A 16,010-nucleotide genomic window follows, 5' to 3' on the forward strand; every position below is an offset into this window, starting at 1 on the left:
TGGCAGACCAGCTGGATCTACTGTCTCTATTTTATTATGATAGACCAGCTAGATCTACTGTCTCTATTATAGTATGACAGACCAGAAAGATGTACTGTCTCTATTATATTATGACAGACCAGCTAGATCTACTGTCTCTATTATATTATGATAGACCAGCTAGATCTACTTTCTCTATTATATAATGACAGACCAGCTAGATCTACTGCCTCAATTATAAATTGACAGACCAGCTAGATCTACTGTCTCTATTATATTATGACGGACCAGCAGATATACTGTCTCTATTAGATTATGACAGACCAGCTAAATCTACTGTCTCTATTATATTATGATGGACCAGCTAGATCTACTGTATCTATTATATTATGACAGACCAGCTAGATCTCCTGTCTCTATTATATTATGACAGACCAGCTAGATCTACTGTCTCTATTATATTATGACAGACCAGCTAGATCTACTGTCTCTATTATATTATGACAGACCAGCTAGATCTACTGTCTCAAATATATGTTGACAGACCAGATAGATCTACTGTCTCTATTATATTATGACAGACCAGCTCAATATACTGTCTCTATTATGTTATGACAGACAAGCTAGATCTACTGTCTCTATTATATTATGGCAGACCAGCTAGATCTACTGTCTCTATTATATTATGACAGACCAGCTAGATCTACTGTCTCTATTATATTATGATAGACCAGCTAGATCTACTGTCTCTATTATATAATGACAGACCAGCTAGATCTACTGTCTCTATTATATTATAACAGACCAGCTAGATCTCCTGTCTCTATTATATTATGACAGACCAGCTAGATCTACTGCCTTAATTATAATATGACAGTCCAGCTAGATCTACTGTATCTATTATATTATGATGGACCAGCTAGATCTACTGTCTCTATTATATTATGACAGACCAGCTAGATCTACTGCCTCAATTATAATATGACAGACCAGGTAGATCTACTGTCTCTATTACATTATGACAGACCAGCTGAATATACTGTCTCTATTATATTATGACAGACCAGCAAGATATACTGTCTCTATTAGATTATGACAGACCAGCTAAATCTACTGTCTCTATTATATTATGATGGACCAGCTAGATCTACTGTCTCTATTATATTATGACAGACCAGCTAGATCTCCTGTCTCTATTATATTATGACAGACCAGCTAGATCTACTGTCTCTATTATATTATGACAGACCAGCTAGATCTACTGTCTCTATTATATTATGACAGACCAGCTAGATCTACTGTCTCAAATATGTGTTGACAGACCAGATAGATCTACTGTCTCTATTATATTATGACAGACCAGCTCAATATACTGTCTCTATTATGTTATGACAGACCAGCTAGATCTACTGTCTCTATTATATTATGGCAGACCAGCTGGATCTACTGTCTCTATTATATTATGATAGACCAGCTAGATCTACTGTCTCTATTATAGTATGACAGACCAGAAAGATGTACTGTCTCTATTATATTATGACAGACCAGCTAGATCTACTGTCTCTATTATATTATGATAGACCAGCTAGATCTACTTTCTCTATTATATAATGACAGACCAGCTAGATCTACTGCCTCAATTATAAATTGACAGACCAGCTAGATCTACTGTCTCTATTATATTATGACAGACCAGCAGATATACTGTCTCTATTAGATTATGACAGACCAGCTAAATCTACTGTCTCTATTATATTATGATGGACCAGCTAGATCTACTGTATCTATTATATTATGACAGACCAGCTAGATCTCCTGTCTCTATTATATTATGACAGACCAGCTAGATCTACTGTCTCTATTATATTATGACAGACCAGCTAGATCTACTGTCTCTATTATATTATGACAGACCAGCTAGATCTACTGTCTCAAATATATGTTGACAGACCAGATAGATCTACTGTCTCTATTATATTATGACAGACCAGCTCAATATACTGTCTCTATTATGTTATGACAGACAAGCTAGATCTACTGTCTCTATTATATTATGGCAGACCAGCTAGATCTACTGTCTCTATTATATTATGACAGACCAGCTAGATCTACTGTCTCTATTATATTATGATAGACCAGCTAGATCTACTGTCTCTATTATATTATGACAGACCAGCTAGATCTACTGTCTCTATTATATTATAACAGACCAGCTAGATCTCCTGTCTCTATTATATTATGACAGACCAGCTAGATCTACTGCCTTAATTATAATATGACAGTCCAGCTAGATCTACTGTATCTATTATATTATGATGGACCAGCTAGATCTACTGTCTCTATTATATTATGACAGACCAGCTAGATCTACTGCCTCAATTATAATATGACAGACCAGGTAGATCTACTGTCTCTATTATATTATGACAGACCAGCAAGATATACTGTCTCTATTATATTATGACAGACCAGCTATATCTACTGTCTCTTTTATATTATGACAGACCAGCTAGATCTCCTGTCTCTATTATATTATGACAGACCAGCTAGATCTACTGTCTCTATTATATTATGACAGACCAACTAGATCTACTGTCTCTATTATATTATGACAGACCAGCTAGATCTCCTGTCTCTATTATATTATGACAGACCAGCTAGATCTACTGTCTCTATTATATTATGACAGACCAGCTAGATCTACTGTCTCTATTATATTATGACAGACCAGCTAGATATACTGTCTCTATTATATTATGGCAGACCAGCTAGATCTACTGTCTCTATAATATTATGACAGACCAGCTACATCTACTGTCTCTATTATATTATGGCAGAACAGACAGATGTACTGTCTCTATTATACTATGACAGACCAGCTAGATCTGCTGTCTCTATTATATTACGAAAGACCAGCTAGATCTACTGTCTCTATTATATTATGATAGATCAGCTAGATCTACTGTCTCTATTATATTATGGCAGACCAACTAGATATACTGTCTCTATTATATTATGGCAGACCAGCTAGATCTACTGTCTATTATATTATGACAGACCAGCTACATCTACTGTCTCTATTATATTATGGCAGAACAGACATATCTACTGTCTCTATTATATTATGACAGACCAGCTACATCTACTGTCTCTATTATATTATGGCAGAAGAGACAGATGTACTGTCTCTTTTATATTATGACAGACCAGCCACATCTGTCTCTATTGTATTATGACAGACCAGCTAGATGTACTGTCTCTATTATATTATGACATACCAGCTAGATCTACTGTCTCTATTATATTACGAAAGACCAGCTAGATCTACTGTCTCTATTATATTATGATAGATCAGCTATATCTACTGTCTCTATTATATTATGACAGACAAGCTAGATCTACTGTCTCTATTATATTATGACAGACCTGCTAGATCTACTGTCTCTAATATATTATTACATACCAGATAGATCTACTGTCTCTATTATATTATGACAGACCAGCTCAATATACTGTCTCTATTATATTATGACAGACCAGCTAGATCTACTGTCTCTATTATATTATGACAGACCAGCTAGATCTACTGTCTGTATTATATTATGACAGACCAGCTAGATCTACTGTCTCTATTATATTATGACAGACCAGCTAGATCTACTGTCTCTATTATATAATGACAGACCAGCTAGATCTACTGTCTCTATTAAATTATAACAGACCAGCTAGATCTCCTGTCTCTATTATATTATGACAGACCAGCTAGATCTACTGCCTTAATTATAATATGACAGACCAGCTAGATCTACTGTCTCTATTATATTATGACAGACTGCAAGATATACTGTCTCTATTATATTATGACAGACCAGCTAGATCTACTGTCTCTATTATATTATGACAGACCAGCTGGATCTCCTGTCTCTATTATATTATGACAGACCAGCTAGATCTACTGTCTCTATTATATTATGACAGACCAGCTAGATCTACTGTCTCTATTATATTATGACAGACCAGCTAGATCTACTGTCTCTAATATATTATGACAGACCAGATAGATATCCTGTCTCTATTAGATTATGACAGACCGGCTAAATCTACTGTCTCTATTATATTATGATGGACCAGCTAGATCTACTGTCTCTATTATATTATGACAGACCAGCTAGATCTCCTGTCTCTATTATATTATGACAGACCAGCTAGATCTACTGTCTCTATTATATTATGACAGACCAGCTAGATCTACTGTCTCTATTATATTATGACAGACCAGCTTGATCTACTGTCTCTATTATATTATGAAAAACCAGCTAGATCTACTGTCTCTATTATAGTATAACAGACCAGCTAGATCTCCTGTCTCTATTATATTATGTCAGACCAGCTAGATCTACTGCCTTAATTATAATATGACAGTCCAGCTAGATCTACTGTATCTATTATTTTATGATGGACCAGCTAGATCTACTGTCTCTATTATATTATGACAGACCAGCTAGATCTACTGCCTCAATTATAATATGACAGACCAGCTATATCTACTGTCTCTATTATATTATGACAGACCAGCAAGATCTACTGTCTCTATTATATTATGACAGACCAGCTATATCTACTTCTCTATCATATTATGACAGACCAGCTAGATCTCCTGTCTCTATTATATTATGACAGACCAGCTAGATCTACTGTCTCTATTATATTATGACAGACAAGCTAGATCTACTGTCTCTATTATATTATGGCAGAACAGACAAATGTACTGTCTCTATTATATTATGACAGACCAGCTACATCTACTGTCTCTATTATATTATGACAGACCAGCTAGATCTACTGTCTCTATTATATTATGACAGACCAGCTAGATCTCCTGTCTCTATTATATTATGACAGACCAGCTAGATCTACTGTCTCTATTATATTATGACAGACCAGCTAGATCTACTGTCTCTATTATATTATGACAGACCAGCTAGATCTACTGTCTCTATTATATTATGGCAGACCAGCTAGATCTACTGTCTCTATTATATTATGACAGACCAGCTACATCTACTGTCTCTATTATATTATGGCAGAACAGACAAATGTACTGTCTCTATTATATTATGACAGACCAGCTACATCTACTGTCTCTATTATATTATGACAGACCAGCTAGATCTACTGTCTCTATTATACTATGACAGACCAGCTAGATCTGCTGTCTCTATTATATTACGAAAGACCAGCTAGATCTACTTTCTCTATTATATTATGATAGATCAGCTAGATCTACTGTCTCTATTATATTATGGCAGACAAACTAGATATACTGTCTCTATTATATTATGGCAGAACAGCTAGATCTACTGTCTCTATTATATTATGACAGACCAGCTACATCTACTGTCTCTATTATATTATGGCAGAACAGACAGATCTACTGTCTCTATTATATTATGACAGACCAGCTACATCTACTGTCTCTATTATATTATGGCAGAAGAGACAGATGTACTGTCTCTTTTATATTATGACAGACCAGCTACATCTACTGTCTCTATAATATTATGACAGACCAGCTAGATCTACTGTCTCTATTGTATTATGACAGACCAGCTAGATGTACTGTCTCTATTATATTATGATAGATCAGCTAGATCTACTGTCTCTATTATATTATGGCAGACCAGCTAGATCTACTGTCTCTATTATATTATGACAGACCAGCTTGATATACTGTCTCTATAATATTATGACAGACCAGCTAGATCTACTATCTCTATTGTATTATGACAGACCAGCTAGATCTACTGTCTCTATTATATTATGGCAGACCAGCTAGATGTACTGTCTCTATTATATTATGGCAGACCAGCTACATCTACTGTCTCTATTATATTATGACAGACCAGCTAAATCTACTGTCTCTATTATATTATGACAGACCAGCTAGATCTACTGTCTCTATTATATTATGACAGACCAGCTAGATCTACTGTCTCTATTATATTATGACAGACCAGCTTGATCTACTGTCTCTATTATATTATGAAAAACCAGCTAGATCTACTGTCTCTATTATAGTATAACAGACCAGCTAGATCTCCTGTCTCTAATATATTATGTCAGACCAGCTAGATCTACTGCCTTAATTATAATATGACAGTCCAGCTAGATCTACTGTATCTATTATTTTATGATGGACCAGCTAGATCTACTGTCTCTATTATATTATGACAGACCAGCTAGATCTACTGCCTCAATTATAATATGACAGACCAGCTATATCTACTGTCTCTATTATATTATGACAGACCAGCAAGATCTACTGTCTCTATTATATTATGACAGACCAGCTATATCTACTTCTCTATCATATTATGACAGACCAGCTAGATCTCCTGTCTCTATTATATTATGACAGACCAGCTAGATCTACTGTCTCTATTATATTATGACAGACAAGCTAGATCTACTGTCTCTATTATATTATGACAGACCAGCTAGATATACTGTCTCTAATATATTATTACAGACCAGATATATCTACTGTCTCTATTATATTATTACAGACCAGCTCAATATACTGTCTCTATTATATTATGACAGACCAGCTAGATCTACTGTCTCTATTATATTATGACAGACCAGCTAGATCTCCTGTCTCTATTATATTATGACAGACCAGCTAGATCTACTGTCTCTATTATATTATGACAGACCAGCTAGATCTACTGTCTCTATTATATTATGACAGACCAGCTAGATCTACTGTCTCTATTATATTATGGCAGACCAGCTAGATCTACTGTCTCTATTATATTATGACAGACCAGCTACATCTACTGTCTCTATTATATTATGGCAGAACAGACAAATGTACTGTCTCTATTATATTATGACAGACCAGCTACATCTACTGTCTCTATTATATTATGACAGACCAGCTAGATCTGCTGTCTCTATTATACTATGACAGACCAGCTAGATCTGCTGTCTCTATTATATTACGAAAGACCAGCTAGATCTACTTTCTCTATTATATTATGATAGATCAGCTAGATCTACTGTCTCTATTATATTATGGCAGACAAACTAGATATACTGTCTCTATTATATTATGGCAGAACAGCTAGATCTACTGTCTCTATTATATTATGACAGACCAGCTACATCTACTGTCTCTATTATATTATGGCAGAACAGACAGATCTACTGTCTCTATTATATTATGACAGACCAGCTACATCTACTGTCTCTATTATATTATGGCAGAAGAGACAGATGTACTGTCTCTTTTATATTATGACAGACCAGCTACATCTACTGTCTCTATAATATTATGACAGACCAGCTAGATCTACTGTCTCTATTGTATTATGACAGACCAGCTAGATGTACTGTCTCTATTATATTATGATAGATCAGCTAGATCTACTGTCTCTATTATATTATGGCAGACCAGCTAGATCTACTGTCTCTATTATATTATGACAGACCAGCTTGATATACTGTCTCTATAATATTATGACAGACCAGCTAGATCTACTATCTCTATTGTATTATGACAGACCAGCTAGATCTACTGTCTCTATTATATTATGGCAGACCAGCTAGATGTACTGTCTCTATTATATTATGGCAGACCAGCTACATCTACTGTCTCTATTATATTATGACAGACCAGCTAAATCTACTGTCTCTATTATATTATGACAGAACAGACAGATGTACTGTCTCTTTATACTATGACAGACCAGCTAGATCTACTGTCTCTATTATATTACGAAAGACCAGCTAGATCTACTGTCTCTATTATATTATGATAGATCAGCTAGATCTACTGTCTCAATTATATTATGGCAGACCAGCTAGATCTACTGTCTCAATTATATGATGGCAGACCAGCTAGATCTACTGTCTCTATTATATTATGGCAGACCAGCTAGATCTACTGTCTCTAATATATTATTACAGACCAGATAGATCTACTGTCTCTATTATATTATGACAGACCAGCTCAATATACTGTCTCTATTATATTATGACAGACCAGCTAGATCTACTGTCTCTATTATATTATGACAGACCAGCTAGATCTACTGTCTCTATTATATTATGACAGACCAGCTAGATCTACTGTCTCTATTATATTATAACAGACCAGCTAGATCTCCTGTCTCTATTATATTATGACAGACCAGCTAGATCTACTGCCTTAATTATAATATGACAGACCAGCTAGATCTACTGTCTCTATTATATTATGACAGACTGCAAGATATACTGTCTCTATTATATTATGACAGACCAGCTAGATCTACTATCTCTATTATATTATGACAGACCAGCTAGATCTACTGTCTCTATTATATTATGACAGACCAGCTGGATCTCCTGTCTCTATTATATTATGACAGACCAGCTAGATCTACTGTCTCTATTATATTATGACAGACCAGCTAGATCTACTGTCTCTATTATATTATGACAGACCAGCTAGATCTACTGTCTCTAATATATTATGACAGACCAGATAGATATCCTGTCTCTATTAGATTATGACAGACCAGCTAAATCTACTGTCTCTATTATATTATGATGGACCAGCTAGATCTACTGTCTCTATTATATTATGACAGACCAGCTAGATCTCCTGTCTCTATTATATTATGACAGACCAGCTAGATCTACTGTCTCTATTATATTATGACAGACCAGCTAGATCTACTGTCTCTATTATATTATGACAGACCAGCTTGATCTACTGTCTCTATTATATTATGACAGACCAGCTAGATCTACTGTCTCTATTATAGTATAACAGACCAGCTAGATCTCCTGTCTCTATTATATTATGACAGACCAGCTAGATCTACTGCCTTAATTATAATATGACAGTCCAGCTAGATCTACTGTATCTATTATTTTATGATGGACCAGCTAGATCTACTGTCTCTATTATATTATGACAGACCAGCTAGATCTAATGCCTCAATTATAATATGACAGACCAGCTATATCTACTGTCTCTATTATATTATGACAGACCAGCAAGATCTACTGTCTCTATTATATTATGACAGACCAGCTAGATCTACTGTCTCTATTATATTATGACAGACCAGCTGGATCTCCTGTCTCTATTATATTATGACAGACCAGCTAGATCTACTGTCTCTATTATATTATGACAGACCAGCTAGATCTACTGTCTCTAATATATTATGACAGACCAGATAGATATCCTGTCTCTATTAGATTATGACAGACCAGCTAAATCTACTGTCTCTATTATATTATGATGGACCAGCTAGATCTACTGTCTCTATTATATTATGACAGACCAGCTAGATCTCCTGTCTCTATTATATTATGACAGACCAGCTAGATCTACTGTCTCTATTATATTATGACAGACCAGCTAGATCTACTGTCTCTATTATATTATGACAGACCAGCTTGATCTACTGTCTCTATTATATTATGACAGACCAGCTAGATCTACTGCCTTAATTATAATATGACAGTCCAGCTAGATCTACTGTATCTATTATTTTATGATGGACCAGCTAGATCTACTGTCTCTATTATATTATGACAGACCAGCTAGATCTACTGCCTCAATTATAATATGACAGACCAGCTATATCTACTGTCTCTATTATATTATGACAGACCAGCAAGATCTACTGTCTCTATTATATTATGACAGACCAGCTAGATCTACTGTCTCCATTATATTATGACAGACCAGCTGGATCTCCTGTCTCTATTATATTATGACAGACCAGCTAGATCTACTGTCTCTATTATATTATGACAGACCAGCTAGATCTACTGTCTCTATTATATTATGACAGACCAGCTAGATCTACTGTCTCTATTATATTATGACAGACAAGCTAGATCTACTGTCTCTATTATATTATGACAGACCAGCTAGATATACTGTCTCTAATATATTATTACAGACCAGATAGATCTACTGTCTCTATTATATTATGACAGACCAGCTCAATATACTGTCTCTATTATATTATGACAGACCAGCTAGATCTACTGTCTCTATTATATTATGACAGACCAGCTAGATCTCCTGTCTCTATTATATTATGACAGACCAGCTAGATCTACTGTCTCTATTATATTATGACAGACCAGCTAGATCTACTGTCTCTATTATATTATGACAGACCAGCTAGATCTACTGTCTCTATTATATTATGGCAGACCAGCTAGATCTACTGTCTCTATTATATTATGACAGACCAGCTACATCTACTGTCTCTATTATATTATGGCAGAACAGACAAATGTACTGTCTCTATTATATTATGACAGACCAGCTACATCTACTGTCTCTATTATATTATGACAGACCAGCTAGATCTACTGTCTCTATTATACTATGACAGACCAGCTAGGTCTGCTGTCTCTATTATATTACGAAAGACCAGCTAGATCTACTGTCTCTATTATATTATGATAGATCAGCTAGATCTACTGTCTCTATTATATTATGGCAGACAAACTAGATATACTGTCTCTATTATATTATGGCAGAACAGCTAGATCTACTGTCTCTATTATATTATGACAGACCAGCTACATCTACTGTCTCTATTATATTATGGCAGAACAGACAGATCTACTGTCTCTATTATATTATGACAGACCAGCTACATCTACTGTCTCTATTATATTATGGCAAAAGAGACAGATGTACTGTCTCTTTTATATTATGACAGACCAGCTACATCTACTGTCTCTATAATATTATGACAGACCAGCTAGATCTACTGTATCTATTGTATTATGACAGACCAGCTAGATGTACTGTCTCTATTATATTATGATAGATCAGCTAGATCTACTGTCTCTATTATATTATGGCAGACCAGCTAGATCTACTGTATCTATTATTTTATGATGGACCAGCTAGATCTACTGTCTCTATTATATTATGACAGACCAGCTAGATCTAATGCCTCAATTATAATATGACAGACCAGCTATATCTACTGTCTCTATTATATTATGACAGACCAGCAAGATCTACTGTCTCTATTATATTATGACAGACCAGCTAGATCTACTGTCTCTATTATATTATGACAGACCAGCTGGATCTCCTGTCTCTATTATATTATGACAGACCAGCTAGATCTACTGTCTCTATTATATTATGACAGACCAGCTAGATCTACTGTCTCTATTATATTATGACAGACCAGCTAGATCTACTGTCTCTAATATATTATGACAGACCAGATAGATATCCTGTCTCTATTAGATTATGACAGACCGGCTAAATCTACTGTCTCTATTATATTATGATGGACCAGCTAGATCTACTGTCTCTATTATATTATGACAGACCAGCTAGATCTCCTGTCTCTATTATATTATGACAGACCAGCTAGATCTACTGTCTCTATTATATTATGACAGACCAGCTAGATCTACTGTCTCTATTATATTATGACAGACCAGCTTGATCTACTGTCTCTATTATATTATGAAAAACCAGCTAGATCTACTGTCTCTATTATAGTATAACAGACCAGCTAGATCTCCTGTCTCTATTATATTATGTCAGACCAGCTAGATCTACTGCCTTAATTATAATATGACAGTCCAGCTAGATCTACTGTATCTATTATTTTATGATGGACCAGCTAGATCTACTGTCTCTATTATATTATGACAGACCAGCTAGATCTACTGCCTCAATTATAATATGACAGACCAGCTATATCTACTGTCTCTATTATATTATGACAGACCAGCAAGATCTACTGTCTCTATTATATTATGACAGACCAGCTATATCTACTTCTCTATCATATTATGACAGACCAGCTAGATCTCCTGTCTCTATTATATTATGACAGACCAGCTAGATCTACTGTCTCTATTATATTATGACAGACAAGCTAGATCTACTGTCTCTATTATATTATGACAGACCAGCTAGATATACTGTCTCTAATATATTATTACAGACCAGATATATCTACTGTCTCTATTATATTATTACAGACCAGCTCAATATACTGTCTCTATTATATTATGACAGACCAGCTAGATCTACTGTCTCTATTATATTATGACAGACCAGCTAGATCTCCTGTCTCTATTATATTATGACAGACCAGCTAGATCTACTGTCTCTATTATATTATGACAGACCAGCTAGATCTACTGTCTCTATTATATTATGACAGACCAGCTAGATCTACTGTCTCTATTATACTATGACAGACCAGCTAGATCTGCTGTCTCTATTATATTACGAAAGACCAGCTAGATCTACTTTCTCTATTATATTATGATAGATCAGCTAGATCTACTGTCTCTATTATATTATGGCAGACAAACTAGATATACTGTCTCTATTATATTATGGCAGAACAGCTAGATCTACTGTCTCTATTATATTATGACAGACCAGCTACATCTACTGTCTCTATTATATTATGGCAGAACAGACAGATCTACTGTCTCTATTATATTATGACAGACCAGCTACATCTACTGTCTCTATTATATTATGGCAGAAGAGACAGATGTACTGTCTCTTTTATATTATGACAGACCAGCTACATCTACTGTCTCTATAATATTATGACAGACCAGCTAGATCTACTGTCTCTATTGTATTATGACAGACCAGCTAGATGTACTGTCTCTATTATATTATGATAGATCAGCTAGATCTACTGTCTCTATTATATTATGGCAGACCAGCTAGATCTACTGTCTCTATTATATTATGACAGACCAGCTTGATATACTGTCTCTATAATATTATGACAGACCAGCTAGATCTACTATCTCTATTGTATTATGACAGACCAGCTAGATCTACTGTCTCTATTATATTATGGCAGACCAGCTAGATGTACTGTCTCTATTATATTATGGCAGACCAGCTACATCTACTGTCTCTATTATATTATGACAGACCAGCTAAATCTACTGTCTCTATTATATTATGACAGAACAGACAGATGTACTGTCTCTTTATACTATGACAGACCAGCTAGATCTACTGTCTCTATTATATTACGAAAGACCAGCTAGATCTACTGTCTCTATTATATTATGATAGATCAGCTAGATCTACTGTCTCAATTATATTATGGCAGACCAGCTAGATCTACTGTCTCAATTATATGATGGCAGACCAGCTAGATCTACTGTCTCTATTATATTATGGCAGACCAGCTAGATCTACTGTCTCTAATATATTATTACAGACCAGATAGATCTACTGTCTCTATTATATTATGACAGACCAGCTCAATATACTGTCTCTATTATATTATGACAGACCAGCTAGATCTACTGTCTCTATTATATTATGACAGACCAGCTAGATCTACTGTCTCTATTATATTATGACAGACCAGCTAGATCTACTGTCTCTATTATATTATAACAGACCAGCTAGATCTCCTGTCTCTATTATATTATGACAGACCAGCTAGATCTACTGCCTTAATTATAATATGACAGACCAGCTAGATCTACTGTCTCTATTATATTATGACAGACTGCAAGATATACTGTCTCTATTATATTATGACAGACCAGCTAGATCTACTATCTCTATTATATTATGACAGACCAGCTAGATCTACTGTCTCTATTATATTATGACAGACCAGCTGGATCTCCTGTCTCTATTATATTATGACAGACCAGCTAGATCTACTGTCTCTATTATATTATGACAGACCAGCTAGATCTACTGTCTCTATTATATTATGACAGACCAGCTAGATCTACTGTCTCTAATATATTATGACAGACCAGATAGATATCCTGTCTCTATTAGATTATGACAGACCAGCTAGATCTACTGTCTCTATTATAGTATAACAGACCAGCTAGATCTCCTGTCTCTATTATATTATGACAGACCAGCTAGATCTACTGCCTTAATTATAATATGACAGTCCAGCTAGATCTACTGTATCTATTATTTTATGATGGACCAGCTAGATCTACTGTCTCTATTATATTATGACAGACCAGCTAGATCTAATGCCTCAATTATAATATGACAGACCAGCTATATCTACTGTCTCTATTATATTATGACAGACCAGCAAGATCTACTGTCTCTATTATATTATGACAGACCAGCTAGATCTACTGTCTCTATTATATTATGACAGACCAGCTGGATCTCCTGTCTCTATTATATTATGACAGACCAGCTAGATCTACTGTCTCTATTATATTATGACAGACCAGCTAGATCTACTGTCTCTAATATATTATGACAGACCAGATAGATATCCTGTCTCTATTAGATTATGACAGACCAGCTAAATCTACTGTCTCTATTATATTATGATGGACCAGCTAGATCTACTGTCTCTATTATATTATGACAGACCAGCTAGATCTACTGTCTCTATTATATTATGACAGACCAGCTAGATCTACTGTCTCTATTATATTATGACAGACCAGCTAGATCTACTGTCTCTATTATATTATGACAGACCAGCTTGATCTACTGTCTCTATTATATTATGACAGACCAGCTAGATCTACTGCCTTAATTATAATATGACAGTCCAGCTAGATCTACTGTATCTATTATTTTATGATGGACCAGCTAGATCTACTGTCTCTATTATATTATGACAGACCAGCTAGATCTACTGCCTCAATTATAATATGACAGACCAGCTATATCTACTGTCTCTATTATATTATGACAGACCAGCAAGATCTACTGTCTCTATTATATTATGACAGACCAGCTAGATCTACTGTCTCCATTATATTATGACAGACCAGCTGGATCTCCTGTCTCTATTATATTATGACAGACCAGCTAGATCTACTGTCTCTATTATATTATGACAGACCAGCTAGATCTACTGTCTCTATTATATTATGACAGACCAGCTAGATCTACTGTCTCTATTATATTATGACAGACAAGCTAGATCTACTGTCTCTATTATATTATGACAGACCAGCTAGATATACTGTCTCTAATATATTATTACAGACCAGATAGATCTACTGTCTCTATTATATTATGACAGACCAGCTCAATATACTGTCTCTATTATATTATGACAGACCAGCTAGATCTACTGTCTCTATTATATTATGACAGACCAGCTAGATCTCCTGTCTCTATTATATTATGACAGACCAGCTAGATCTACTGTCTCTATTATATTATGACAGACCAGCTAGATCTACTGTCTCTATTATATTATGACAGACCAGCTAGATCTACTGTCTCTATTATATTATGGCAGACCAGCTAGATCTACTGTCTCTATTATATTATGACAGACCAGCTACATCTACTGTCTCTATTATATTATGGCAGAACAGACAAATGTACTGTCTCTATTATATTATGACAGACCAGCTACATCTACTGTCTCTATTATATTATGACAGACCAGCTAGATCTACTGTCTCTATTATACTATGACAGACCAGCTAGGTCTGCTGTCTCTATTATATTACGAAAGACCAGCTAGATCTACTGTCTCTATTATATTATGATAGATCAGCTAGATCTACTGTCTCTATTATATTATGGCAGACAAACTAGATATACTGTCTCTATTATATTATGGCAGAACAGCTAGATCTACTGTCTCTATTATATTATGACAGACCAGCTACATCTACTGTCTCTATTATATTATGGCAGAACAGACAGATCTACTGTCTCTATTATATTATGACAGACCAGCTACATCTACTGTCTCTATTATATTATGGCAAAAGAGACAGATGTACTGTCTCTTTTATATTATGACAGACCAGCTACATCTACTGTCTCTATAATATTATGACAGACCAGCTAGATCTACTGTATCTATTGTATTATGACAGACCAGCTAGATGTACTGTCTCTATTATATTATGATAGATCAGCTAGATCTACTGTCTCTATTATATTATGGCAGACCAGCTAGATCTACTGTATCTATTATTTTATGATGGACCAGCTAGATCTACTGTCTCTATTATATTATGAC

The sequence above is a fragment of the Oncorhynchus clarkii genome, chromosome 26 (genome assembly GCF_045791955.1).
Source record: "Oncorhynchus clarkii lewisi isolate Uvic-CL-2024 chromosome 26, UVic_Ocla_1.0, whole genome shotgun sequence".
Lineage (NCBI taxonomy): Eukaryota > Metazoa > Chordata > Actinopteri > Salmoniformes > Salmonidae > Oncorhynchus > Oncorhynchus clarkii.